This window comes from Aythya marila, assembly GCF_965140915.1.
Source record: "Aythya marila genome assembly, chromosome: Z".
NCBI lineage: Eukaryota > Metazoa > Chordata > Aves > Anseriformes > Anatidae > Aythya > Aythya marila.
Genome location: NC_139080.1, coordinates 40,372,856 through 40,400,819, shown reverse-complemented (window position 1 = coordinate 40,400,819; position 27,964 = coordinate 40,372,856). Strand labels below are relative to the sequence as shown.

The following is a 27,964-nucleotide window of genomic DNA, read 5'->3' as shown; positions in this document are numbered from 1 at the left end:
GCATTTCTGATAAAAGTATTTATTGATTCCAGAGGCCTCCTAGCATCCGTGGTCACCTGCTCTGGTTTGAGTGTTTCAGTGTTCTTACTATTAGCAAGGTTTTCCCAAACTCTAGCCTGACTCTGCACTGCTTCAGTGGAAGCTGGTTACTCACACCATCCCTGTCAAACCAAGCACAGACTGCCCACCTTCTCTTTAGTGCAGCTGCACTATTTCAGTAACCTGCAAGGCCCTCCTCTTCTCTGGCTGAAACAATCCCCACCTGTCTCACTTTTCATAGCCTTCCCTACCCACCTAAGTGCTCGCTTCCAAACTCATTCCAATGCAGAGTGCAAACAGGACACAGCACCCACATCCTCTCCAGGAGCCCTTCATGCCTCTGCTAGGGCTACATTGCTGTACCCTCGGTACAGCCCTTGCCTTTCAGCAGCAATACCATACTGACAATTCCTCTCACACCGTGAATACCTGCAACCCACACAGACGGTTTCTGCAGACCTACTGCTTAGCCCGCTGCTCCCGTCCATCTCACCCTTGCCCCTGCTGAAGAGCAGCACCAGCCTTTCCCTTCACCCTCTGAAAACGCGTCATGATCGTTTTCTGTCCTCCAAAACACCGGTGTTGCCTCCCAGGCTGCTGCCTCTCCACTGAAGTTTTCACACCATTAATGAAAATATTGAGTATTACTCACAAAATCCTACAAAATCCTGATATAGATTTCCAATTCAGCACTGAGTTAATGGTATGTGGTTGCTCTTATTTCACTGACTTCCTCAGAAATGCTGAGAATGTAAGAACGGCTGAGAAAAGAATACTAAATTAAACATAAACAGCAAAACAAAACATCTCCATAGCAGATGCCTCTGCTTTTAGAACAAGGAGACTGTGAGAAACAAAGTAGTGTTTCTGCAATAGGAGGTGTTTTTGCAGTGGAAAATTCCACTAACCTTGCGGATTCAGAAGTGATTGTGCAGGCATGACAGCAGCACAGCAGTGAGGAGTATGTTAAGCAGGTAAGAGGAGGGTCCCACTGCCCCAAAATACAAAAAACAGAACAAGCAGTGTGAAATCAGTAAAAACGAAAATCATGGGCCCTCTAGTCAAGAGGGAAGAAGGGAAAAAAAAAAAAGGAAAAGAAGAAATTAAAGGTTGGTCAAATAAAATTGTACATACATGGTATAGTAATAATTGCCTAGTAGTTTGTAAACCTGTAGTACTCAGCCAATGAAGAAAGCATCAAGTAATAGGGAATATAAGGTTACGATAGGATGCCTGCCATTGCAATTGTGAATAAAATAGCTTCAAGAAGATCCTGTCTGAGAAAATTATTGAGATATTTCTCACAGAGACCTTTGTATCTCACAATTACCAGAGAAATATTATAAATAAATAAATAAATAAATGGCCAAAATAATCAATCACTAAAGGAATCACAGTCCTTGAAAAATTCCTCTCCAGGAAGCAGAATGAAAAATGCAGAAGACAATAGATTAATAAAAATGTATTGCCAAACCTTTACAATTCTTAAAAAAAAAAAAAGAGGAAAAAAGGAGAACTTACTAGAATTAGACTCTTTTCCACTTCTTTAACCTGCTTTTCAAAGTAAATCTCTTGCTTCAGCATTGACAAAGAACACATGCATCTCCTTAAGCTACTTAACCTTCTTCCAAAGTTCACAACCTCTGAAACCACCACATCATACCAATGTAAGGTCCATGTAGTTTTACATAGTGCTAAATGTGACAGAATACGGTGCATTCAATGTTTTAAAACTCCTACAGACTGAATCAGTCTTTCACTGTAACAACACACAGAGCTACCATTATTTCAGTACACCAATACTTGAAAGAAAAACACTAATTTATAACAAGAGGTAGCAGACTAAAAAAAAACCTTCTTCTGCCACTAATCAAGTTTCCACCAATGAAACAAAGTGAGAAAACAGAGACAAAATGCCACAGTGCAGGTCCAGCCAGTAAACCTTACCATAACGTATTTATCTGGTGCTGTGCTCCAGCAGTAAAACCCCCAGCTACTCACAGAGTACTAGTACGTGATACCACCAAGGGGCATTCTGGACTGCTAAGCTGTAATGAAGTACAACCTCCTCCACACATGACCTTGAACAGCGTCCTTTGAGGATGCTGAAAAAAAAGCAGCAGATCATTCTTCAAATCAAACATGAAATTCAGCATGACTACACAGTAATGTTAAACAGAAGAATCAACTTAGCTAACAAGGTCTTTTTTTCCCCTGAAAATGACCCACATGAAATATACAAAGGAAAAATACTGAGCAATTCAGTAGAAGAGTAAACCACAAGCTAGAAATTTTTTAAAAATGTACTGGGTCTGGCTGGAATGTTAACTTTCCCGGCAGCAGCCCATACAGTGCCGTACTCTGTACTTGTAGCTGGAACAGCAGTGTTATCACACCAGTGTTGTGTCTACTGCTGAGCAGCAGTGGCACAGCGTTGGGCCTTTCTCTAACCCTCCTAGGGGGTGGGCAAAAAGTGAGGAGAGAAACATCACTAGGGCAGCTGACCTAAACCAATCAAAGGGATATTCCATACCATGTGGTGTCACACTCAGCAATAAAAGGTGGAAACAGGAAGAAGAGGGGAGGGGTGGGCTCTCGTTGAGAAGACGTCGGTCCTCCTCTCGAACACCGGCTGCGTGCGTTGAGGCCTTGCTTCAAGGACGTGGTCAATCATCGCTCATTTGTGGGAAGTAGAGAGTAATTTCTTTCCTCTGCACTTCCATATAGCCTTCATTTATTTTGTTTGTTTGTTTTCCTCCCTTTTTCCCCTTTCCCTTTTATTTTCCCCTTAGTTAAGTTGTTTGGTTCATGGTAGTCTTTATTTAATTATTATAATTATTTCCCTTTAATTAAATTATCCTTATCTCAACCCGTGAGTTGTTCTTTGCTTTACTTCTCCCCCTCCTTATCTAAAGGAGGGGGAGTGAGAGAGCGGTTGTGGGGTTTAGCTGCCCAGCACGGTAAAACCACCACAAAAAAATAAATAAAAATAAAATCCCCTGAAATCCAGAGAAGCTGTGTTTTTAAACCAAAGGTTAGCACCAAACTCCTAACACACACACACACACACACAAATAATAAAAAAATAATCCTCAGCAGCAACCGAATGCCTTCCGATATGGCAGAATTTACAGCAGTCAATGTTTGTAGAAGCAATCCTTTCTCTTCATTTTATTGTAACACTGATATTTGACATTGTTGGATTGAAGAAAATAAACAAATTCTAGCCTTCTTGCTATGTAAGGTGGTCACATATACCAAAAGCATGTGGAAGGAGAGATGGAAAGGGAGATTAATAAAAGCACAAGTTGAAGGCTGGACATAATCCACTCATTTGTAAATAAACACTTTATATTGTTTACACATACCTGAAAACAACTGAAAATCTAAAGCAGAAGAAAGTTACGATGTCAATTTCTAAGCTAAATATTTCAAAATAAGAATTGGTACCTCTTAGAAAAGCTGTGAAAAGGCAATACTTAGTTTCCTTTCGTAGTCTACCTGAATTATCAGCTGAAAATAGCACTATATTTTAGGGAAAGGATAATTGTGGAGAAATTGTGCTGGTGTATACGGTAGATAAAAATGCTGGCTAGAGATGCACCAGTTATCATCATCCTGTGACAATAAAAAATGTCCACCACATTTTCATTTGTCAATTCAGATAATATCCAAGAAATCCAGACAAAATAGAGAAATAAATATTAAAAATAAATAAATCTAAATGGCATCTCTGTCCTAATAAGTCATGCTGATACATTCCTTTTGATGCTTTCAATTCTCTTTTGTGGCACTGAAAAGATAATACATGAGATCAGCCAAGTGTCTAGCAAACCTATTTATAACTGAGAAACAGATGAGTTTTGCTTTCTATAACCCACTGTTTTTCATTGTGTAGCAACTGGTTGATGCACAACTACTACTGATAGCAGGGATTCAAAATTATTTCAAACTTCTGTTGAAAAATGTCAAAAGAAAATACTTCAAAAAACACACAGAAGCAATCACTATGAAGTTCTGCATCTCTTCTAAAGTAATCATAAACACTATCCTGAAGAGCTCATCCATCTGTAAGAAATTGTTTGGGGCAAACAAAAGTGTTATCAGCTGCACGATCTCTTCATGAAGAGATCACTGCAATTGCAAAATGGTTAGTGCTGAAACTAAGAGAAGCCAAACTTAAGGCTTCTAATAACCTCCCTGAGTAATCAATTATTCAATTAATCCTAAATCAAGCTTCTGTATGAAAGAAAAAGCAAACAATGGAAAAGAAGTAGTCATGGTTTGGCATACAGTCCATTCAGAATTGCAAATGAAATGTTATTTTTTTAAAAGCATAACAATTTAAATCTACTTTTAGATACATGAATCCCAATTCTACACTTCATACAAAATTAACTCTTTAAGAATCCATATTGCACCAAAATTAACACAAGGGTTCACCAAAAACACGATCAAGAATGAGCTCATCATTATAAAACAAAATGCAGATGAATGCTATGGATCTACATGTAAGCAGTTCTGTGGAGAGGCCGTCACATTCATGAAGTATACCTGATGTTTTCACAAAACTTGATTCCTTTGGAACAGAAATACATAGGCATAAATAAAGCTTCATTTTCAATTACTATTTAGCAAAAAAATAAAACAAAGAACCAAACAAGTTTGTAAGATTTACAACGTATGCATAATACTGCAATGAAAAAAAAAAGCTACAATGAAATGGCCTGGAAGGTACTATTTTATTAGGCTGGTACATAAACATGTTGAAGTGATTAAACACTTCTTATTTCTCATCCATAACTTTTTAACCATTGACCAATTTTAAATTAATAAGGGCAAGAGTCTTAAAGACGGTACATTTTCTTTAAGCTTCATGGGCAATCCCAAATCATCTTCCCACTTGGGGAAACTCAAGCGCAAGTTTGGTAGCTGCTAGCAGGCCAACCTATGGGCATGATCTGGTCAACAATGCTGCACGTGTTCAGATTTACCTTATCCTCATCCTATCCTGTTTCTTAACCAATTTTCTGCTTTTTTTGGGAGACATGTAGATAGGATATGGGGAGTGGGATAAGAAAGAAATAGAGCAGTTTAAGAAAGGCAGTCTTCTGAAATCTTTCAAAAATCAGGTTCCATGTGACCCAGTCCTTGTATAATTTCTCAAGTTTTTTGTCTTCTCAGAAGCGCTCTGGAGATACACGACAGCTACATATTACAAAACAACTCCTCAAATCCTGTGCAAAAAGACATACAGAAGCTGTATTCATGAGCCATGTAAGGATTCTGCATGGGACACGTCCAAGACACAGAAAGGTCATTCAATCCCTGAGAAGTAATTGTGCTCATTCTCTAGGAAAGATACGTGTATTCCATTTGCCTAATGCAATTTTACTGATTATAGTTTTAGTACAAGGGATTCTACAGAAGGGTCCAAACAAACCAGAAGTTTAGCTCTTTCCCTGTGTACAGAATCAACCTACTCAGCAATCACTTCTTTGATGAACTATGGTCCTGCTTGGCATTACTCCAGGACTGATTTCTTCTCAGTTTTGCAACACTCTTATTGAACTTTTCTGGTTTCTGGCATTATAACCATACGAAGATGAACTGTGACAGAGAGCAAAATATCAAGTGTTGGAGAAATTTCACAAGCACTTCTCAAATACAGAAATGCAGATCTGAAAGTGACAATTCCTTGAACATGCAGTTTCCCATCCCAGTATTTAGAATATTTTGTAACCTATCCATACACTCATAAATATGATCTGATCAGGCAACAGTTTTTTTTTTTTTTTTTTTTTTAAATTTCCCCAAGTTTCATAAACTTCTATGTTAGAGGAGAACAATTTCTAGTTGTTCTCAAGAAGAAATTCCTTATTAATATAAAAATCACCTTAAACCAGCTATGCAGAATCCAAACTAACTAGTTTGTGGGGTTTGTGTTTGTGTTTTTTTTTTCTATGTTGTGTTTTTGTTTATAATATTACCCAATTCACTTCTTAACCAAAAACAAACAAACAAAAAATGATAGCAAATTCTTCCAGCAAGAATAGAATCAAAGCTACCTACATTATGAAAAGACAGACAGAAGAATGATAAAGTCACTTTGCTATCTGAAGCCTGAATTAAATTAAAAATTAAATATTAAATAATTAAATTAAAAAGCCTAATAAATAAGCATATTACCTAAGAAACAGCCTATCTAGCATGTTTTTCTCTTACAGATTCCTTTGGGTGGATGTTTTTTTTGCCAGTTACAAGCAAGTGTACAAAATCTTAAGAAGCTATCTTTCCTTTTGAGCTCACCTGCTTCTGAAACTTGTTTTCAACGTCTTACACTGTACCTTCAAAAAAATGAAAAATTAGAATACACAATTAGCCATAAATCATTGATGGCTACAGGTTGCATCTTGTTCTTAGCTACATCAATGCAAACATTGGGTTGAAAATGCCACTGATCAACTGAGCCATTCTGAATTTAAAAGAGAAAGTGTGAAAAGAGTATAATAAATCGCTTCCAATAAGAACTAAGAGTTACTTAAACAGATTTGTTTGAGAACAGTACCAAAAAGGAAATGTGGAAACTTGCTTCCAAAATAGCTTCCAAACAGCATATGGGCATATCCTTCAGAGATGTCCACAAAGCCACAATGACATCTCAGTTTAGTTCCCAAGTAAGCCTTTCAACAGTAACAAACACATGGATTAAATACTAAGGATAGACCTCCAGTTGGTTCTAAATATATGTAACTCCACAAAATTAAATATAGCTTTGCATCACTGACAGCTTTGTAGCAGAGCTACAAAGATGTAAATCAGCTGTCTCTAGATGTTTTTTCCTCATTAAAATTATGGCTTTTTCTACATTCTTGGTGCAAATGAAAATCTCTGTTAGGGGCTTAGCTAGTTACCCTAGAAACAGACAGTGAGCTCTGCTAAATTGAAGGATCTTTCGGACCCTTTCTGCTTCCCATTCATGTGCTGTTCCAGATTCCCAAGGATTTGTAATCCTGGGATACCCAGCAAGAAAATCCCACTTAGGGAAGCTAAATTCATAAAGAATGCCACTGATCGTACTCTTCACTTGCACTAATTTCCACCTCAGAGGTTTTGGATGTCACTGCTCAAATGCATGGCCTCAGCTGCTGTTCAGGGCTTCCACAATGCCACCCCCTGCTCTGCAATGCCATTCACTGCTCTGGAAGTGCTTATGGGCTGGTCTCCATGGGGCATTTCTGGGAGCTATTCTAGACCAAGCAATTAGTGGAAGTGTAAACAGAAGCATGCGACATGATAAATACTATCAAAATTAAGTAAATACTGCTTTAAACAAAAAAGGTAATCTCTTCCATGTAGAGAGGATTATCAAGTCATTACTTCTACTCTTACGCCCCCAGCATCAAAGCAGCAATGTCACCTTAATCTTTTTGGTTGCTCCACATATATATATATATTAAAAAAAAAAAAAAAAAGTAGAAGAGCATTTGGAAATATTTTTCATTACCTTTTTCCAGATACTGATAGCGCCTTGCACACAATACACAGAGAAGCCAAATCTTTGCACAAGCTTCAGTGAAATTAGCCAAATGTCACATGACTGATTTTTTTTTTTTTTTTTTTTTTTTTTTTTTTAAGAACAAGCCCCAGGCAGTAATCACTTCATTACATGTTTTGAATTTATTGAGAAACAAAAGCTAACATTAATCTTAAACCTTACTAGGTTCCTCAGAGTCACAAATCCTGCACCTGAGTTGTGTGTCCATTTGCTTGAGACTGCAAATGCATTTCCCTTCACTGTCTCAGTGATTTCTGGTTTGGATTATACAGACAGCAATAAACAACACTGGCAAATTTATTACCGAACAAAAAAATGCTGACAGTTCCCTGGCTGATTTTCCAATCACAATTAAAATTCATACAGAAGAATGGCTATTGCTGTACTGTGTTATGCATATACAGCTTAGTGGACGTGGACTTGAACACTTCTAAGATGTTGTCACTGAACTTCAGGCCGTAAAAATGTAGTGTGTCCTCAGTCTCCTCAAACTGCTAACACCAGTCAGGAGGAACACAGCAGTCAGGATGCACAACAGACAGGTTTCTCTCTGTTTCAGTGAGCAGGCTTCCACAAAACAAGCTATCACTGACACAGCCATGTGGGTCACCTCACCAGAGCGAGCAATCAACACGTGGCACATGGGGAGGGAAACCACGCTACCTTCTACACCCCACTTCACTGCTGCTCCAGTCCTGCAGGTCTGCATAAGTCTGGCGAATTAATGGACTTCACACAGCCTTGATAAGCAGCAGAAAGATCTCAAAGAGATAAAATATAACAGTATATGCTGCATCTCACTGATGGACACTACTTTCTGGGAGACTGCAGAGCTGTTCATATTCAAAGCTCAGGCTCTTCTTTGGTAAAATGGAAAAAAAAAAAAAAGGTTGAGGGAGGAAAGGAAGGAGAAACAGTATTTAAAATCTGTTAAATTATTAAATACTTGCAAGGAAAAAATAAACTGTTCCATTTTTAGTACATCCAGGAAATTAGTCAATTCAATGAGATGATGTACAATAATTTTCTCAATTCTGAGTATCACTGAAGCCACAACACCAGTCCTACAGGCGCAGTCACACCATTTGCAGGCATGATCATTCAGCAGAGTCAGGCTTGATGCCTCATTATGGTCTTTTGATCCTGTGCAAGCACAGGTTGTGATTGATTGCTCAAGAGGCTCCACTGCCCACTTCACACGCTGAAGGTATTATGGTGATGGGTAAAATGTGTAAGTGGGGTACATTAGACAGAATACCATGAAATTCAGGATCATTAAAGAGAATTCAGTAGTCTACAGAAGTAATGATAATCACTCTTCAATTAATAAAGAGCATTTGGCACAATGAAGGATTTTAAAAGCATAGAGAATATGACTCAGTGATACGAGACAATGAGAATCCTCGGAGCTAGAATGGCATCCTTTGAACCACCTACAGGGGCACAGAGAGAGAGGACCAAAGCAGCTGAAATAGCTAAAGACACTTTGCAATCATAAAAATTACTCTGCCTTTTCAGAATAAAAAGGAAAAAGTTACATACAAATGCACATCACATTATTGTCATAGCCAGCTGTGGCAACAAAAGAAACTCAGCTAGGAACGATGTTTTCCCCGAAGGGAGATGGTTACATCACAGACCCACGGGGCCTGTAGAGCATCTTTTGTTGATCTACATTAACTTCTGAATCCTATAAATCATTTCCAGTCAGAATACCTAGCAGTGTTTCCATTAATCCTGCATTACCATTACAATTTCTTGTCATGTTTACTATGATACAACAACCTTCAACTTCCTTGTTTTACCACTTCAAAAAAACTTAACTAACCCCCCTCCCACCCTGTATATTATTAGTACAGTGAGGGTACTTGTACAGTGTTCCCATTTTTTCCCTTAATCCCTTTTTACCCAGCCCATATTGCTCTGTGCCACTCACTGTGCTTCTATCTGATCCTGACAATTTAGGTCGACTTTTCTACATATTTCACTGTCCCTGTATGTTTTCAAAGGGGAAAGGCAAGTCGCACAAATTGTGGTCATGTTCAGAGTCACATCAAAGTCACATCATTGGTACAGGGCGCACTATTTAGACACATTCCTCTGACCTGCAAAGGTCAATAAATAAATAAATAAATAAATACAAAGCATGACCATATGCAATTCTGCTATGACCACCCGCTAGACAAGTGATGCCAACTTATCGAAATATACTAATGTATATTCCTAACCTTTTCCACAATCAAACTTTAAATATCAAGCTAATGCAGCTGGCGACAGAAAAAGACAAGGAATGCTGTTTCAACAGCTTAGCTAAAATGGAAAATAATTTACTCCATCACCACATGGCTGTGCTCATGTAAAAAACAGTATCAGAAAATTACATTTGATGAGAAACAAACAATACAAATTTAAGGGGAGGGGAGGGGAGGATCTGTTTACATCGTTTTCAAGGATGAAGTCATCCCTGATCATGAAATGCAAAGTCGGGTCAAAATCCCTCAGAAAGAGATTATTCAAATTAAGGACCACTCCCTACCATATTTTCGAGGTCCACGTACCACGGAGGATTGATTTCTCCAAAGGTGTACACCTTCCCTGGCTCCCTGAGAGGCTGTTTCACAGTCTGGTAGACCCCAGAGTTAAGCTGATTTTTCCAACGCCTGGTTTTTTCTTCCTGTTTCTCATCCCATCGCTCTCAGTTAAGCCCTCATTATCATGCACAGTTTTGTTTCCTGCTGCTTCTGTCAGGGGGCTGCAGGCTTTTCACCAAGATCCTTCCCCTTAATTAACAAAAGGGAAATAAGATTTCTGTCTGCTCAAAGTACTAAGAATAATCCCTACCCCTGGAACATCCTTGTGGTGTTTGTTTCAAGACAGGCAACCCATACCATAAGAAGCACACAACTGAGGCTGAGATCAGAAGTTTATAGGTTCATTTATAGCCAAAAACCTTAATGGTTCATCTCTGCCAGTCACCGAGCATCTCTGTCAGCGTGGCAGGGCAGCAGCAAACACCATCTTACTCCTGCCACACGCAAGCACGAACAGACATCATCCCAATACATTAAACATTATTAAAAAAAAATCCAAATACAAAAGTGCGGAAAGCTGGGCTCAGAGAACTGGAAGACTCTCCCCTGTTGTGGAGCACTGAAGCCAGCAGAAGAGCAGCCAGGCGCTGCCGAGTCGTTACCGTGAGGAGCCAAAGATCTACTCAGGCACCAGGCCGCTGGCTCCAAACTGAGGGCTGTGGCACAGCTCCGGGCACAACGAGGGAGCGCCTGCCAACTTCTAAGCTCTCAGGTCTTCCCATCAGCCCAGTCCGTGGTTCTCGCGCAGTTTCCAAGAGATAAAGTTATATGTTTTATGAAGCAGATGTTTCTAGATGAAATGCAGACCCGGAGACAGAAGCCCACTCGATTCTTCCCATGTGTCCTCCACAGCCACTCCCTCTGAGGTAAAACCCGCTATCCCATCACCTCCTGCCTGGGGAATGTGCCACACACACAGGGCACTTGTGAACAGGGCTCCATTTAGGAGAAGATTTAGCCTCCTCAGGACAAAAAGGAACAAGTGGACATAACAACGACGTAACTTAAAAGCCAGAGTCTGATGGGAGGGACGAGAAAAAAAAAAAAAAAAAGAAGAGGATTAAAAATCCTCACCACATACAACCCAAACACATTTAAAATACACGGTACCCACAGCAAAACAACAACAGATACACATTTAATTCTACATCTGGCGTATGTGAGATTACCTTCCAGACTTTGTCACAAGCGTGCGACACGTGGAGATGAACCAGAAGGATGACAATGCTATTACCTCTTGCCAGGAGAAATTCAATTTTCACATACTTCACTTTGGAAAAGGAAAAAAAAAGTAACTACCACAGCAGAAGGTTTCCTCTCAGGTATCTGGGGCTGAGACTGAAAGAATGACGATCATAAAGATAATTCTAGAAACGCAAACAGAAGCGCTGCTACCACCCTGAGTCCCCAGATGCAAAAACTTGCAACAATACCACTGACATCTCATAAAAAGCAGGCTGAAATCAGTGTTTTTTTCACTCCATTTTTGCTCCTGGCACTCAAATGCTTCCTCACAAGTGACAGTGTCAAAAACTTCATCAGTTCTCCGGGTCCGTGCCTGGTAAGATATGAAAACCTACAAGAACAGATCTGGGAGTAATTAAAAGAGAATTCAGAAACCACTGCCTGTGGGGAAAGCAATACCTTCAGCTGCTCTTCAGCAACAGAAGAGGATGACAAAACTTCACAGGTTTTAGTCTCTCCTCAGCAAAAATGGGTTCCAGATTTCCATCCTCAACCATTAATGTGCAATCCATCCTTTTTCCCTTTAGACAGGGCTTCAGATGGCAGACTTACTCTTTTTACAATAAAATCATGGTGGAGATCTTTAGGGGAATTTTCCCTCTCAGTAAAAGAAAGTTCATACTTCATAAATTTTGTTCTTAAAGGGCTGAGGTCATGGGATCTTAGGCTGACTTCAAAGGATTCAGTTAATAAACGAGCAAAAGAATGAACAGGCTTCAGAAATAATGTAAGTCTGAATATATAAAATTCACGTAAAATAGCAGGTCCCTTTTATACTGTATGCCAAGTCCTCATTATGTATTTAGCACTGGCAAACGTCACAGCAAATATGAGATAACTCAACTCACTGACATGCTGTGTCATCAAAACACACCAGATGGATGTTGCACTTACACAAAGTCACTTCCCTTCCTCGTTCCTCCCCTCCAAATAGGATGTAATTTTTAAAGAGCAATGACAGGTGCCAACATTGAAAATCCTGTGCCGATAATTACTTACTTACCTGAGCATAATCACTACTCCAATTACTTCAGTCAAAACTAATGGTAAAATCTGGTGTTGGTCCCGAAACCAGTTACAAAGCTGTACTGCTGCAGTATTTGCAAGGCTTTGGAAAGGCTTAGTTTTACCCCAGCGAAGACAGAATCACACACAACTGAAAGTTTCAGAGAAGTTTGATTTTTTCTAAATAATTTCTTCCCTGCCACCAACCTAACACACACTTCCCTCGGACTGACTGAACAGGTGGCTACTGGTACTTCTCTGCACTTTCAGCATCCCAATTTCTCCTCCTACAGAAAAAATAAAATTAACTAGACTCCTCCCTTCCCCATGTTCTTTCCCTTATCCTCATGCTGCTCTACTTTCCACCTCACCTTTAAAATACTGCCTCGAGACAGACCACACTGTCTGACCCCGCTTCCAAGACACAACATGTGTCTCCCTATTTGGGGACACCAGCAAGTGGCCTCCCCACTGGCTTCTAGTGAAACTGCAGCCATAAATCTCTGTTTTATATTCATCCTCTTCTCTACAAGCAGAGTCCCCGTCCTAAAACCCATTAGTGTTTCAAACAAGTCTTTCATGCTGTTCAAACTACATACGAATAATGACAATTACAGTGTACTACTTCATACTGACTTGGAAATCCGATGACATATTTACAAATGTCTTCTCTTTCTGCCATTGTCCCTCACAGATGCCTGGTAAAGACCAATGATATCCACACAAAGGCTTTGCAGGCTTTGTTGGATCCTTACTCAGAACCATTAAAACTGTGAGTTTTATCTGGATCATCAGATATGCCCACTGCTCAGCACCCTATCACAGCTAAAAACCCAACACAGAAAAGCTGTGGCTTGTCTGCTCTTACACCTTAATAACAGTGCTAGGTATTGCAGAAGGCCATAGCGCAGCAGGACTTGTGTTAAGCATCTGAGAGAGGTAAAGACTTCAACAAGTGGGATAAATAAAGTGACAGCTTACATGCATCTAGTTGGAAGAGGCCAATCTTTCAGGGGTGTCTGTCTGATTTTTTAAATACTCTAACCCTTAATAACAGTGACAGAGTATTATTTTAAAAAGAGTAATTTTTTTTTCGGTGTATTGCCAATATCTCTTTGCTGTTCATATGACTAGTAAACCTTCAGACTGACTTTGAAGGTATCTTAACAAAAAATATCTTCATCTTCCTTGTAACACACACAAAAAAAATATGAATTATCCAGTTACATTACGTTATCCTTGTAATTTAGCCCCCTGATTTCAGGTGTAAGACACCTTCAAAATAAAACAAAACAAAAAACCACCAAGCCACAAAACCAGTACAAATCCTTAAGTGTTTTGAATGTCTAGTGGCCCCCAAATAACTTTTTCTACAATGTCATGGCTCTTGGGCAGGAAGCTGAAAAAAGTCTTCCTTTTTCAAGCATTTTCTTCTTACTAAAAAAAGGAAGTCTTACTTTAATAGTGTTTGTGCTATTCCGTAACCTGGAGGGTATCTACTGAATGCTTATAAACCTGCACCATGGAGACTGTGGAGACTGATGTTTAAAAAATGTCAATTAAGAGACAAATATGCAGATCGCTGACGATCAAAATTGAGTTTGACCTGCTTTGGTTTCAACCTAGTTACATGCCGGAAAAAAATATCTATATACATGTATATAATCTTTGTGCCTTTACCTCAGAAGTCATTATCTTCATAGTTAGAGATGCTGAAGAAAAACTATGTTCAACAGAACACAAATCTGCATACAAAAAATGCCAGATCCCAAAACTGCCTGTGTTCCACGCAGAAATACACTCTCCACTGGAATTTTAATTTCTGAGAAATCACCAAAAGGTAACATTTTTGAAGTAAAGAACCTATTACTTATTTGAAAATTTACTATACTAACTGCATAAAAGCTATGGTTTTGCTTTTAGTATATAGTTTTAATTCAACTGTAATTCCACATTGCCATTCAGTTCAAAATTCTTGTATGGACTACCAGGGGATAATTCATCCTACCAGTGGCTACGCTGATCTCATCTAAGAAACATTTTGGAATTTGCTGGTAAAGGACAACTAACGACTAGATCCCTGAGGGCTTCATAACCAATGCACCAGAGGACACGAGGTGATGTTCCATGCTACTGGGGTAAACCACAGAGTAACCTCACACATTTCTGAGACTTTTTGATCTAATGTAAGCAGTGATACATTCAGCCAATATACATCACAATATTTTTTTAATTATCCTGCTTTGTAGCTTACTTATTTAGACTTCCATGAGACATAAATTTTATATTCAAGATACTGAGATAGGTCAATGGCTGCGAACCATTGACCAGAAATAATGAGATCAGCATCTAACTAGAAATAATAGTTCTTTTTAATAGAGTAGTTGGAAGTGTATCCAGAACAAGTTTTGATGAATTGTACACCAAACTGTTAAATGTGTGTAACTGCTGAAACACAGATGTGTTTTCTGTAGCCTTAATTACATCTAAATTTACGTTCAGAACCAGCTTGGCCTAACTTGAAATTCAGTCATTCAGTCTTTACAGTTTTCTTAAATGAAGAAATAAAAAGACATCCGAGCGTGCGTTAAGCTCATTAACAGAGTGTACCCTCCCGGTGAGTAAAGACAGAAGAGTGGACTCACGTGTCAACTTCACCTACAAGTGAAACTGCTGATGCCAAAACCATCACGGCCCAACGGGTGCCGCAATCGAAACGCAGCGGGAGAAAACTGCATGGCTCCTGCAAGACTTTGAAACAGGGCTGAATCGATCAGACTAGTTGTCATCAGCAAGAAGGCTGAACGCTAGGAAGTCCAGGTGTTAAAATTCAGGCAGAAACATGAGTGCTAAGGGCAGAGCAGGCCCCTCCAGCGATGCCCAGGTCACTGCTAGGAGCGCAGCAGCTCCATTACCTCTCCCGCTGCCCTCGCCGTGGGAGCGCGTTCCTGCAGGAAGAAGCTTTCAAGGACTTTGGGATTTGCTCATTGTTATGTTGTTATGAAATAAAATTAAGCATGCCAAAATCTGAATGATGTCATGGCAATCCAGTAAGTGGATTACATTAATCATTTATCAGCAAGGCCAGATAATTCTTGAGCGAGAGCAGAACCCTGAGCTCACCCCTATTTATCACTCCCAGACAAAAGGCACTACAGCTGAGGATATCAAAAATACAAATAAAGCACATGGAAAGGGTATTTAAAATGCCCACTGAAATGTACCGAAGTTACAGAGCTCCAGACTGGCTTCACATAACATCTTTTATTTAACACAGAACATCTGCATTTCTGTCAGGTCACCACAAAATTATTAGGGGAGATTTTCTTCATCAGCTAAAAGGTAACCGCACAACATGCAATCAGGAGGAAAGCTGCTTAGTAAACCTTTAGTTTTTTAAAAACGGTGATCAAATTGTGAAACTGCTGCAACGTAATCTGACACAAAAACAATTTCTGTATTTCTGGGGGTTCCTTTTCTCTCTTTTTATTGTCTTAAAAATCCAATTAAAAAAAAAAAAAGGCAGACAACTGCCAGGTCACTGGTTAAGATGATACAGCTGCGTTTCAGGCTGGATGGAGTGACCACGGTACGAGGGACCTGCTCGGCAGAGCCCGTGGGAAGGTGACCATTGTTCCCAGCACCGCGAGCTGCCAGACCACCACGGGGCAGAGGGAGGCCAGCCTCCACCAGCCCTGCCTCCTGCTGCCTGGGCTGCGAGCAGAACCGTGCGCAGAGCATCACTTTTTGGAGACCCTCGAGAAGCGGTACCTCGGTTTCGTAATTTGGGAGGCGAGGGAGCCAAGCCGGGTATATGCATCGCATGCACAACTTCTGCCTCAGTCACCCAGTTTGAGCAGGGTGTAGATCAGATGGCGTTCGGGGATCCTTTCCAACTTAAATTATTCCTGGGATCATAAAAGAGCTGGTGTGAGAAAGCTGTTAAGAGAAAATAAAAACCCCACAGCTCCCCACGCACGTCCCGCAGAACGGGCCAACTTGCCCCTCCAGGAGCGGAGGCAGCACCTGCCCTCCCAAAACTCTGGATTTAAAGCCTGTTACCTAAAACCTTGTTTTTATATCAGCCTAGGGAAGACCTAGAACAAGAACTTCTAACCTCCGCTTCCTCCTGTACCAGTGTCCGGATGTGTTTTTAGATATTACTGTCAGTTTATTCTTGGAAAATACATTTCTAATTTATATTTATTTGGTCTAAGAGTTATATTTAAGACTACAGAAGCACCCAAACATGATCAAAATCCCATCAGAATATGCATTATACGAATGCACAGTAACAGTAAAACTATCGTCAAGAATAGCAGCTCTCATATCAGAATGAATTAAACAAAAAATGGTAAATAAAACCTAAGCACGTTAGAAAGCAAAATCATGTTCATGCTTTCAATTTTCCATTATGTCCTGATTTTTTTTTCTTCTGCCTCATTTAAAAACAGTTTTTATTATCCAGTCCCTAAATTCCTGCTCACCACAATATCCACTGCTCTGTGAGCAAAATGTTTTTTGTTGGAACAAAAGTTCTGAATGACCACCAAAAGCGGAACGATCAGAAACCTTCTCTCCTACGTGCAAAAATGAAAATAACTGCAAAGAAATAAAATGATTTATCCAGATCAATTCAGGGTACTCAAACTTCATCTCCTAGGTATCAACCCAGCACCGCTATCACATATACATAAAAGTGGTTCTTCCCCTTGCATACATCACTAGCATGGAAAAAAATAAAGTAACAGCGAGTGAATTGGTAAAAAGCAGGGTAATTGCTCAGTTGATCTTGGTATCAGATGGCCAAGTCCATGGCTCTGCTGCCCTGATGTTTTCCTGATCTGTGCTCACCTTTTACAATTGAAAGTTTAAATACCAAAATCAGTACGGATGCTCTTGATGCTTAAAAATCATGGACACAGAGGTTCAGAAAAGTTTAGTAAGTCAGTAAAAGAAACTACCATTAAAGGGATTCCGCCAAACATTCCAGGGACGTGCTCTAATCTGTCACATTTGCCAACAGATTTCTGATGATGTCCCTCACTCCTAACTCTCAAATACTCTTTATGTGTATGATAAGGTGGTCTTCTTAAACTTACAGAGCTTAATTTTTATTGAATTCCTCATAAAAAAAAAATATATAACTGCTGGCTTTTGAGCAAGATTTCATAGACATGAGCCCTTCCCCCCTACTGTCATATATTCTTGGATTATCTGTTTCATCTAAAAAGAATTTAGAACATCCCTTTTCTTTTTTTTTAATGATTCTGAACTCATTGTCTAAATTTGTCAGATCGTCTTGTCCTTTTGCTGGATGACAGGAAAAACAGAAGCTCCTACTACGGCGTACCTCACCTAGACTTTTTATTGCTTTACATACTTGTAATCCATTTCTTTCACTAGTTTCTTTTATGATGTACAAAACCCCACTGCTTATCAACAAGCGATTCTTTATACAGTCTTGTTAGACAGAATATTCTTGCAGTAATGTCTGAAATTAGCCTGAACAAAGCATAGGAAGTAGCCTGTAGCATACAGTACATAGGACATGACTATGTAGACATAGTCCTGTGAAGACAAAATGGACTAGATGGACATAACAGAGCTGCGCACCACTTTCCCAATGGCATCTCCCTACTGTCTCCTTGGAAATTTGACTCCTATTTCCTCCGATGTCCTGATATCGCCCTGATGCCAGGACGGACCCTCTCCAACAGGAAGGGTCTGGTCTCACCCTACAGCACTGCGGTGCCCTGAACTAAGTCCTCTGCCACCTACAGCTGCTCCTCATTTTACTTCCTATATGTATAGGAAGCGTTGTTCAGATTTAGGACAGGTACCACTTTACACTTGCAGATGTGAAAGCAGCAAAAAAAAAAAAAAATGTTTCCATATGCCCCTTCAGTAAAACAAGAAACATACAGATTTTTTTTTTTTTTTTTTTTAGAAAAACACAGTGTCATGCATTGGAAACAGAAAAACACTATCACAGTGCTCTGAGCAGCTGGCTTATCAAACCAGTCAATACAATGAAGCAAAACCAATCAATCTGTTTTTCAGAAACCTTTAACCCTATGCAATATGTATTACACATAATCTATTAGAAATAATGAGCAGAGGGCCACCTGCTAGACCTCTCATTAAGTAGGAATCTTCATCTTCTGTAAAATGAGAAAAACATATCTAAAAATGCATTACCAGAACATCGATGATTGACTTAAACCGCCAGTAATAGGATATTGTTCAAAGTTAAGCCTCAATTAATCAAGCTGCATAGCCTATGGACAATGTGAATTAAACTATCTGAACTGCCTCTATTTCTTTTTCATTTTTAGTGGAAAAGGTCTGATTCTTCTAATTCATAACCTAGCGTAAACCCAGAACTGCTACAATCAACAGCCATCAAATTGTGTGCTGAGGGAAAAAATTATGAACCTAATCTTGAAGTGTCTAGGCAAACAGACGCACATTGAATGTTTGAGCTCTTAGTTTGATTTTCCTTTATTTTGTTTACTTGATGACTCCAAAGTTTATTGGTATTTTTTTTTAAGCGATCATTAGCTTTGGATACTAACCCTGAACTTACTTTGAAGATGCAGTAAAACCCCCAAACCAACCTAGGGTGTACCTGCCTGGGTAGATTTACTACTCCATTTTCCTGATTTTGTTTGCCATAAACACTACTGCACACTGAGACACCCTCTAGCCAAACAACTAGAACACAGCAAGTGACTATCCTTATTGACCTATGAAAAACACAAAGAAAGAAGCTGAAGAAGAGCTTCCTTCCATTTCTTCACACCTACTTGTCTTTCATGCAGCTGCAGATTCATAGGCATTGTTTATAAAAAGTGAAAGTTACCTGTGTTTTAGTGACGGACATAATTCTCACACTGCAGGCTTTTTAAGCTTAAGAATGCAAACATCGTATACGGCTGTGGCTTAAAATGATATTGGAGAAGTCAGAATCCAGTTCCTTGCTCAGTTAAAGTCCATCTGCATATGATCGCTTGCTTCTGATCGGTGTTGTTTATCAGAGAAATCAAACATTAGCCTCAAAATTAGCAGTCCCTGATCCGAAAGCACTACGGATCCTCGATAACTGCACACAGCAAAGAGAATGTTCAGGCTTATTTCCAAAAACCCACACCCACTCTCCCTGCCCCACATGCACAAAGGTACATCGGACGATACCAAGATCTCCACCCTGGCATCCGTCACACCACCACATCCAGCATCGCAGAGCACCTTCGGAAGCATTACTTCCTATTGTGTGAACGCATGCAGACAGCCTTTAACACATTAAAAAAAAAAAAAAAAAAAAAAAAAAGGAATGCATTTTTAGCGTTGCCCAGATGTACAGAACCGCTAGCTTACCACGAAGGGATGCTTGAGAGTATGGGTATTCATATAATGATGTGTGTATTGTTAAGCCAAGTAATTGTGAACATTACTTCATCTGAAGGAGCCGGGCAGAGTTACACTGTGTAGATCTGGTGGCTCTCCCCCGACACACCGAAGCACCTGCAGGCACCAACCCACCTCCCCAGCACCCTCGCATCTCGCAACCCCAGGGCCCGGCTGCGAGCATCCGAGAGGTTGGCCTGCCGGGAGGGAGGCAGCCCCGCAGCACCATTTGCGTTGCAAGCCAGGCTCTCCCTCGCTGTTTCAGCAGAGACTCACAATTTCCCAGCACAAATCTGCGCAGAGGCACGGCCACCAGCTCCTCTCCCCCCAGCGCTGCTCTCCTTCCCCTCCCCGCCGCCCAAGCAAGAAGCACAGACGCACCTCGATTTATTCTTTTTTTTTTTTAATATTTTTTTGGTCGTTTTTTGTCTTTTTTTTTTTTTTTTTTTTTAATCCCTTCACCCCACCGGGATGTTAACACCTGGGGAACACACTCACGCACTCACACACACACACACTCTCTCTCTTTGTCACCGCCGGCTGGCTCCAAGGCAGGTGCCGCCGCCTCCGTTGCCGACAGCACCCCCCCAAAAAAAAAAATAAATACATATCTATACAAATATATAGATAAAATAAACAAATAAACGGAGATGCTGCGGTTTCTGCAGCCCAGGCCACCCCCCAGCCCCGCGGGGAGGCGGATTTCTCTATCCCCCCCCCATCCCCGGTGCAGCACCGCCGGTCCCCGTGCCCTGCCCTGCCCTGCCCTGTCCAGCCCTGCCCCAGCCTCCCCCTCCCGCGGCCGGGCCCCAGCGGGCACCGGCAGCCGGTGAAAGCCGAGGCCGCTCCGTGGGGCTCCCCCCGGCCCCGAGCTGCACCCCCGGAGCGCTGCCCCCTTCGCCTCCCCGCCGCCGCCCCGCACCTCTCCTCCCGCCGCCGCCGCCGCCGCCGCCGCCTCCGGAGCCGCCACCATCTTCCCCCGGCCGCCGCCAGCACCGCCCGGCCCGGCACGGCCCGGCACGGCCCCTCCCGCCGCCCGGCTCCGCGCCGCCCTCCGCGTCAGAGCGCCCGCCGCCGCCCCCGGCCCGGCCGCCATGACGGGCCGGGGCCGGGGCCGGGGCCGGGGCCGGGGCCGGGGCCGAGTGGGGGAGGCGGCTGAGGGGCCGGAGATGGCGGCCCCCGGGTGCCCAGCCCCTGGGTGTCGTCGCCCCGCGGGCACGGCTGGCGGTACCTGCGGCTCGTCCCTCCGCAGGGATTGTGGTCTCCGCTCCGTGCAGCGCAGGGCAGCTGCGGTGGCCGGTCTGCCTCCGTGCTGCTCCCCAAAATCCTCACGGGAGCGGCTGGGCTCCCGTGGTGCTCAAGGCAAGGTGCCCCCGGTGACCAGTGCACCGACCGAAGGAGCACGCAGCTTTAGCTGCAGCCGCACTGATACCTAATCAAAGTTGTCCATTAAAAAAAAAAAAGGAGGGGAGACATCTTAAGGTGCCTAACCAGTAACGCAGAATTAGAGTGTTTCCGTCCTAAAGCGGTGCATTTTGGTAGCACTGCAAATTTGCCTCTTCCCAGAGAATGCGATGAGCAGCTGTGATGTGCTGAGGCGTACCCCGGTGCACGCTGCCTTTAGTAGCTGCAGCACGTACGTGGTGTCATAGTCACTATCGTAGTCACCGTGACAGCGTGGCGTTACTTTGGGATTTAGTCCCCTCCGCTGCCTTCCAAAAACATGCCCCAAAGAAACTCGCAGGCTCTCGGTAGTAGCATGGGGCCTGTGGCGCACATCAGCCACTCGGCAGGCACAACTCTGCTTCCATGTCCTAGTCAAAACGCTGCAGTACTCCACCAGTGCGAACTTTGAAGAGGAGAGTACGAAAATACGCATTGTTAAAGAAATAAAAAAGTGTGACTTCTGCTGTTTAGACAACTGCTACCCTTTCCTCTATTTTTATCACATTGCAACACTTACTCTTTTTTTTTTTTTTTTTTTTTTTTTTTTCCTTCTCCATTGCTAATAGCTTTTATTTATCGTTGTTGTCCTTTCTCATCCTGGAGACATCTTCCAGCCTGATAACTTCTGAAGTAAAAATAAAACCCGGAGGAGATCTCTGCACCTTCTTTTCTGCAACCCTGTTATATGGCCCTGCTTGAGACCCCAGGTGTCAATGCAGCAGGTTCAGAATGTGCATGAGAGACATCCAGAGCTGTTCGTTCCTGAATGGTTGCACTAGGTAAAACACTTTAGTTATGATTGACTTCCTTCTTTCTGTCCTCCATCTCAAAATAATCAAGCAGTTAAGACCTGAATATGCTCTACCCTCCTTTAAGAGGGAGATTTGGCTGGCTGAGCTCTAGGGGTCCCTCCCAACCTATCTTATTCTGCTAAAGTCTTACAGTTTTAAAAGACTAATAATAGCAGTCTTCATGATTGCTAAATTACGTCCAAGAAGTATGCAGTATTATAAATCCATTTTTCTCCCAGAGCTCCATTTTTTCCCCATTTGTTTCACCGCTCATCGTGACAGGTCTTCTAGGGCACAAGTTACTTGTGAACCTGAAGAGATGCTACTGTTAACACAACAGTATTAGTGTGCTAGCATTAAGCACTGACTGTCCAGCTTGTACATGTTATTGGTTGGATAATTATTTATGTCAATATTTTTCTCCTTCAATTTTTACAATTTAAATGCTGGAAATTATGGTCTGTTTATTTTAGAAATTAAGCCTTACTTTAGGCAACACAGTTTTGCTCTTGCTCTTTTTGAAAACGTAGAAACACTTCTAGAGCTTTGTAAAACCACACTTAGATGTAATTAATCTCCTGGGCAAGTGTAAAATGCCCTTTTAAAACTGACCAGGTCACATTTAAAGGTAGTAAGTAAAACCTAGCCAAAACACCGGTGTCACAAGTTCCATGAAAAACCTGCAAAATTTATTAAATGAAGTAAGTCTAAGCATGGATGTATACAATTTGCAGACATTAAGTTGTAACATTGTAAGAGTGACAGTTTTCTAAATCATTTTGGTGATCTGTAAAAAATGCAATCAACCAGATTCTGAAATATTCAGACACTTCAGTTATATAAACAGTGCTATTAACACTGAACTGATTTTTCATTGTATATGCTCCCCCCTCCCCCCAGTATTTCAATTTATAGACAAGCATTTACATCATTCCATGTATCAATGGCTTTTGAGGCTCATTCGGCATAAGCCACTGCGTGGGAGTGCCAGTAAAGCATCTCTTTCACAGGGAAGAGCCTGGTCTGGACATCTAATTAACTGGGCCTGGATATTTCAAACGGGAAGAAATTGTGTTGAAGGCTTTTTTTTTTTTTTTTTCCTTAAAAAAAAAAAAAAAAGAAAGAAAAAGAAAGAAAAAACAACCTTCTGTAAAGTACATTAATTGGATTCAGCATGTCTACATTCCACCTCTATGCATATATCCATTAGCCTACATAAAAACCTTGGCAGTAGCAGCTCAGACATTTTTTTTACTACCTTGCTGTACTAATCTAGTCAGCCTGAATGTATTTTCAGGATCTAGAAATTGCAATGATCTTAGGTTCAGCCTTGGGCCGAAGGCAAAATAGCTCTCCCAGACTGAAAAGACCAGTGTAAGCTTGACATGGTTTTAAGGTCAGATAGCTCAAGATCCACTAGGGACAGAAATGAGTGCTTTTTGCTGTCTGAAAGCTTGGAATTACAGCTTTTATATGTCAAAAAACATTAAGCTCTGACTAGTGTTTGTGAAGTACCTGCTGCTAGAAAGCACAGACTGATTCAGAGGTGCTTCCTGATGTTAAGGGAGGTGCCATTCAGAACTGGAAATGTTTCCAAATTCTGATGCTGGACCAATGAGTGCATTTTAATTTTACTTTGTTGTTGTTGTTTGTTTGTTTGTTTATTTTTCTGAAAAGAGAAACGTTCAATGTAACTTCTTTTCCTTTGCAACATCCAGGTCCAGTTAATAAGAACACAGTTTTACTGATAAAGTCTCCCACACATTCTATCCTCTTGCTTACTTTGGTCTAAAATAGGTATGTCAGAAATGCAGAGTCACAGCTAGTTTCCAAGGATGGGAGTCACCAGTATCATCATTTATTCTGATTTCCTGTATAACACATGGATAAAATTTCACCCAGTTTTGTCTCTACCAAGTCTGCCACTAATCTGCACTAAAAACACTTAGGTTCCTTGGGAATATTTGTTCATAAGTTAGTTTCTCGTGTCAGGGAACGATAACACCTTCAAGTCATCCTGACACCAGACAGATAGCCTCTTCATTGATCAGGATTAAATATCTCTTGAATCCTCTCGGTCCTATTTCAAGTATTAGTCTTTGCTCCCAAAAAGTTGACTGAAAATTCCTACAAAGCTTATTTTCTGATGATGCCTGTCATTCCAGTGGGGCAAGCATCCCAGATACTGCAACAGAAGAGTGCACTTCTCTTGGGTTGCAATTATCGCAGCCTGCCTACCTGTAGGAACAGGTTGTCCCTTTCCTAATATTTCAACAATCTGAGGGAACAATATAGCACTAGCTATGCTTTGAAGCATTTATTTTGCCTGAGGGACTACATACATAAATATTTCATTAATTTAAATTATAAAGAATGCAGCATCATCTAATGAAGAGGCCTTTAAATAGACAGATGGCAAGGAGAAAACTCTTCAGGGTATAATAGAAGAAAACATCTGTGCCCTCTGGAACACTAGGCAATAGACCTCATAACAGAATAAATGCCCCCCTGCCCCGCAAACCTGAAAATCTGAGATAGAATAAAATTAAAAATCATCACTAATCAGTCATATGGGTAATATCACATATGGTAGTATTTGGGGAATTCAGCAGCAACACATTGAAGTAGGCAGTTTTGTAAGTACAGAGAAATGTTAAAGGGCTGTGATCTACTTGAAGGTCACCCTCAACTTACTATCCCTTTTTTTTTTTTTTTTTTCTTTTGACACAATGTAGAGAATTTTGCTTCAACTCTTCCCCTTCAGTAGTGAATCAATTACTATTCCTGCAGTTTGGACAGGTTTTTCTGAGACATGAACATAGATAAAGCAACCGAGTTGATGATGGTTCTTTACATAGAACTGCTAAATAAAGCCATAGTGTGTCTTTTTCCAAAAGGCTGTAACAGTTTAAAGGCGGTTTGAGAAAACACTCTGTGTCTTATAGCTTATGTTATACATTCCAGCTATGACATAAACACTCTAGAACATTTAATGACTACAGTGATGGAAAATAAAACATATTTTTTCAGGTGTAACAGTCAGAAGAACTGTCTGTGTAATGAGTACAAAACACATTTATTTATAATCATATTGAAGAATTTATCTACATTAAATACCTTTTTTTGTTTGTTAGTTTTGCTTTGTTTTGTATTTTGGCTGCTTTTTCTCAGAGCAGCCTTGAACAAAGTGGGATATTTACTGAAGCCCATGAATTCAGAGATTGTTATCTTGCACTTGGCACACCCAGATGAGGTTTTTCATATTTGTTCCCACTGGCATACAAGGGAATCTCTAATGAAACCTACAGATCAGGAACCTCACAGAAGGAGCAGAAAGATTAAATTAAGTATGGCAGCTGCCCTGGTAGTTTTAACCTCAGAGGTCTTTAGCAGGTTAGACTAGCCAGCACTTGGAAGTGGTGGGTAAGGGAGCATAGGGAGCCTGGAGAAGACTGAACCTTTGCTCCTCCTCAGCTACCTCCATCCGCAGGACTTCTATGACACGAGCAATTTCCATCTGAATATCATTTGTGTTGATCTTATTAGCAAGGACATTTCAATGCATTTAATGCAAATTAGCAAGGACATTTCATTTGTAATTCTCTGACTTCCCATTTTCTAGGCCTTTCCTTCCAGACCTTCAGATGCCCCAAAAAGACCTTACTCCCTGAGCAATCTCCTCCAGCATGCTGCCCAAGTGAACCCAATAGCTCCACTGCAGCTTTCAGGTGGTAATTTACCTGCTTATGAGATCCTCATAGCAGATGGGGCAATTCAGCACTACCTTGCTCTTCACTGCCTAAGACCTATCAGCAGATGGAGTTGGGCATTGCTAGTCACCCAAATGAGTTTCTCAAACAGCGACTCTGAGGAGTCCCAGCCTGTGGCTCATATTCACTTATCCAGCAGGAAAAACAAACAAGCAAACAAACAAAACAGTCAGAGGAGGCATTCTAGGCTATGTGTCTTCTGGCAGCATGATGTTGCCAGTAGCTTCACCTCTGTTTCATCAGCAAGCTGTTTCTGAGGCGTCTCCAGGAAAGGGCACAAAGGGAGTTTAAAGCCTCATTCAGAGAACGCAGCAGCGCTGTTGGGTTTGCAAGGCTGAAGGAAGCAGAGGATTTGGCAGGGTCAGTGCCTGTTCCATCTGTTGGTGAAGTACTCAAAATGCCTTGCCAAGGACGCTTGCAGGTAGTGCAGAGAGTAGGAGTGTTTGTTTTGCAGACTGCAAAAGGAAAAAAAGAAAGTATAATTCATCTGAACACTGGATTTTTTTTTCTTTATTGTAATTTTTTGTCACCTCAGCAACAAGCCCAAAGGCTCCATATCTTCTGGGCCTTTTCCTGGAGCTGGGTACTGCCTGCACAGAAGGGCTAATGCCGTAGAAACCAGCCACAAAAAAAAAAAAAAAAAAAAAAAAAAAAAAAAAATAGAAAAAAGCAGTCTATATATAATAGCTCCAGTGTTGTTTTTTTTTTTTTTTTTTTTAATCCGTAGCCTGCTGCCTGCAACTCTAGGTTTTACACTAATGACTTGGCACTTGCATCCTTTACAGTGGTTTTGTCCTTTCATTTCAGCAAGTGGAAAGATCCTCAGCGGAGGCACTTGCATCAGAGGAGCCAAGCAGAGACAGCGAAAAGAGATATTCCCAGTAGAGGATCACTGGGATATCTAAATCCCTTCCAGCAGCAATCTATTGGATCCAAGAGGGCTTCCAGGATGTGTTGCAAGGCTTATTTTCTCAAGATGAAGCTCTTGTCAGTTATCAGGTGTGACCTTTAGCTGTTTCTTCTTTGAGCACATAACTATCACAGCATTAGCTATGTCATATAAAAATGCATTGTGCTATACTACACGTGCTGTTGGATTACTTGGTGCTTTGCAACTGTTTAAGCCACACTGCCTACAGGACTGGAAATGTTCCTTTAAACACTGTTTGAAACAGAAGTGCCACTGAAATTGTGAAATCCTTTTTTTTTTTTTTTTTTTTTGTGTGTGTGTGTGTGTTTGTGTGTGTTGTTTTGTTTTTGCTTTTGCTTTTTAAAGTGGCCACTAATTTTAATGGATCCATTTTCAAGTGTCACTTGTGATAACTTGAGATACCTGGGTCTCACAGACTGAAGAAATGTAATGCAAATCTGAGGGAGTTGGTGTCTCACCTGATACTCAGTGATACATGAAGTAAAACAAAACCCCATCCCAGTATAACTTATCTGGAGTCAACAAAGAAGTCATCCAGATGGAGGCCTGCATTTGAACTGCAGGAATGAAAAAGCCAACAGTTTTTACTGAAATATGAAGCAGTTGAGGTATGCAAGAGTTATGCAGAACCAACCCAAGAGAAGCTGCCATAAAAGTCAGGGATATATCTGATTTTAATAATGCATACAGCTGGATAATAAAGTCTTGAGGAGAAATGAAATAGTTTTCCTATGAAAACACACAAGGAACAGGCTAAATGAAAATCAGTGGCCTGTCTAGTCATGTGTTTACATTAATATCTGCATTCATTCAAATTATAAGAGCACTTTATAATGTATCAGAAGTCTGCTATAACATGTTCTGTTAAGATGATATCAAAGTACAGAGGTAAATCAGTCTCTAAATGTTGAACGTGTTACTTTGTATGCTGAAAACAGTATATCATCCTTACCAAAGAAAATTAGCTCAGAGGAGGCAGTCAGAGGAGGCCTGCTTATTTAAAATAAGTTCAGATATGTCTATTATATTTTGCTTAGAAAGATCCTTTTAACCTCTGAAAAAAAAAAAAAAGGCAGTATTTTACAGGAAAATAGAGAAACCTGCAAAATACTGAATTAAAGCACTAAACAATACTTACCAAAGTCACAAAAACACAAAGTTTCATTCCAGTATGAAAT

General features: G+C 40.8%; 1 protein-coding gene across 2 annotated transcripts in view; it reads right to left on the bottom strand.

The window, feature by feature from the left end:
• Positions 1–20,833, bottom strand: part of APBA1 (amyloid beta precursor protein binding family A member 1) — an 87,725-nt gene extending 66,892 nt beyond the window's left edge. The window contains exons 1-3 of one of the 2 annotated variants that reach the window (XM_082784016.1): positions 20,771–20,810; positions 19,304–19,457; positions 16,210–16,346 (exon numbers count right to left, since the gene is read on the bottom strand). The gene's annotated coding sequence lies outside the window, so the exon portion shown is untranslated. Of the gene's footprint in view, positions 1–16,209; positions 16,347–19,303; positions 19,458–20,770 lie in introns of both variants that reach the window. The other variant, XM_082784017.1, reaches the window with a different exon arrangement.
• Between the last annotated feature and the right edge of the window lie 7,131 nt (positions 20,834–27,964).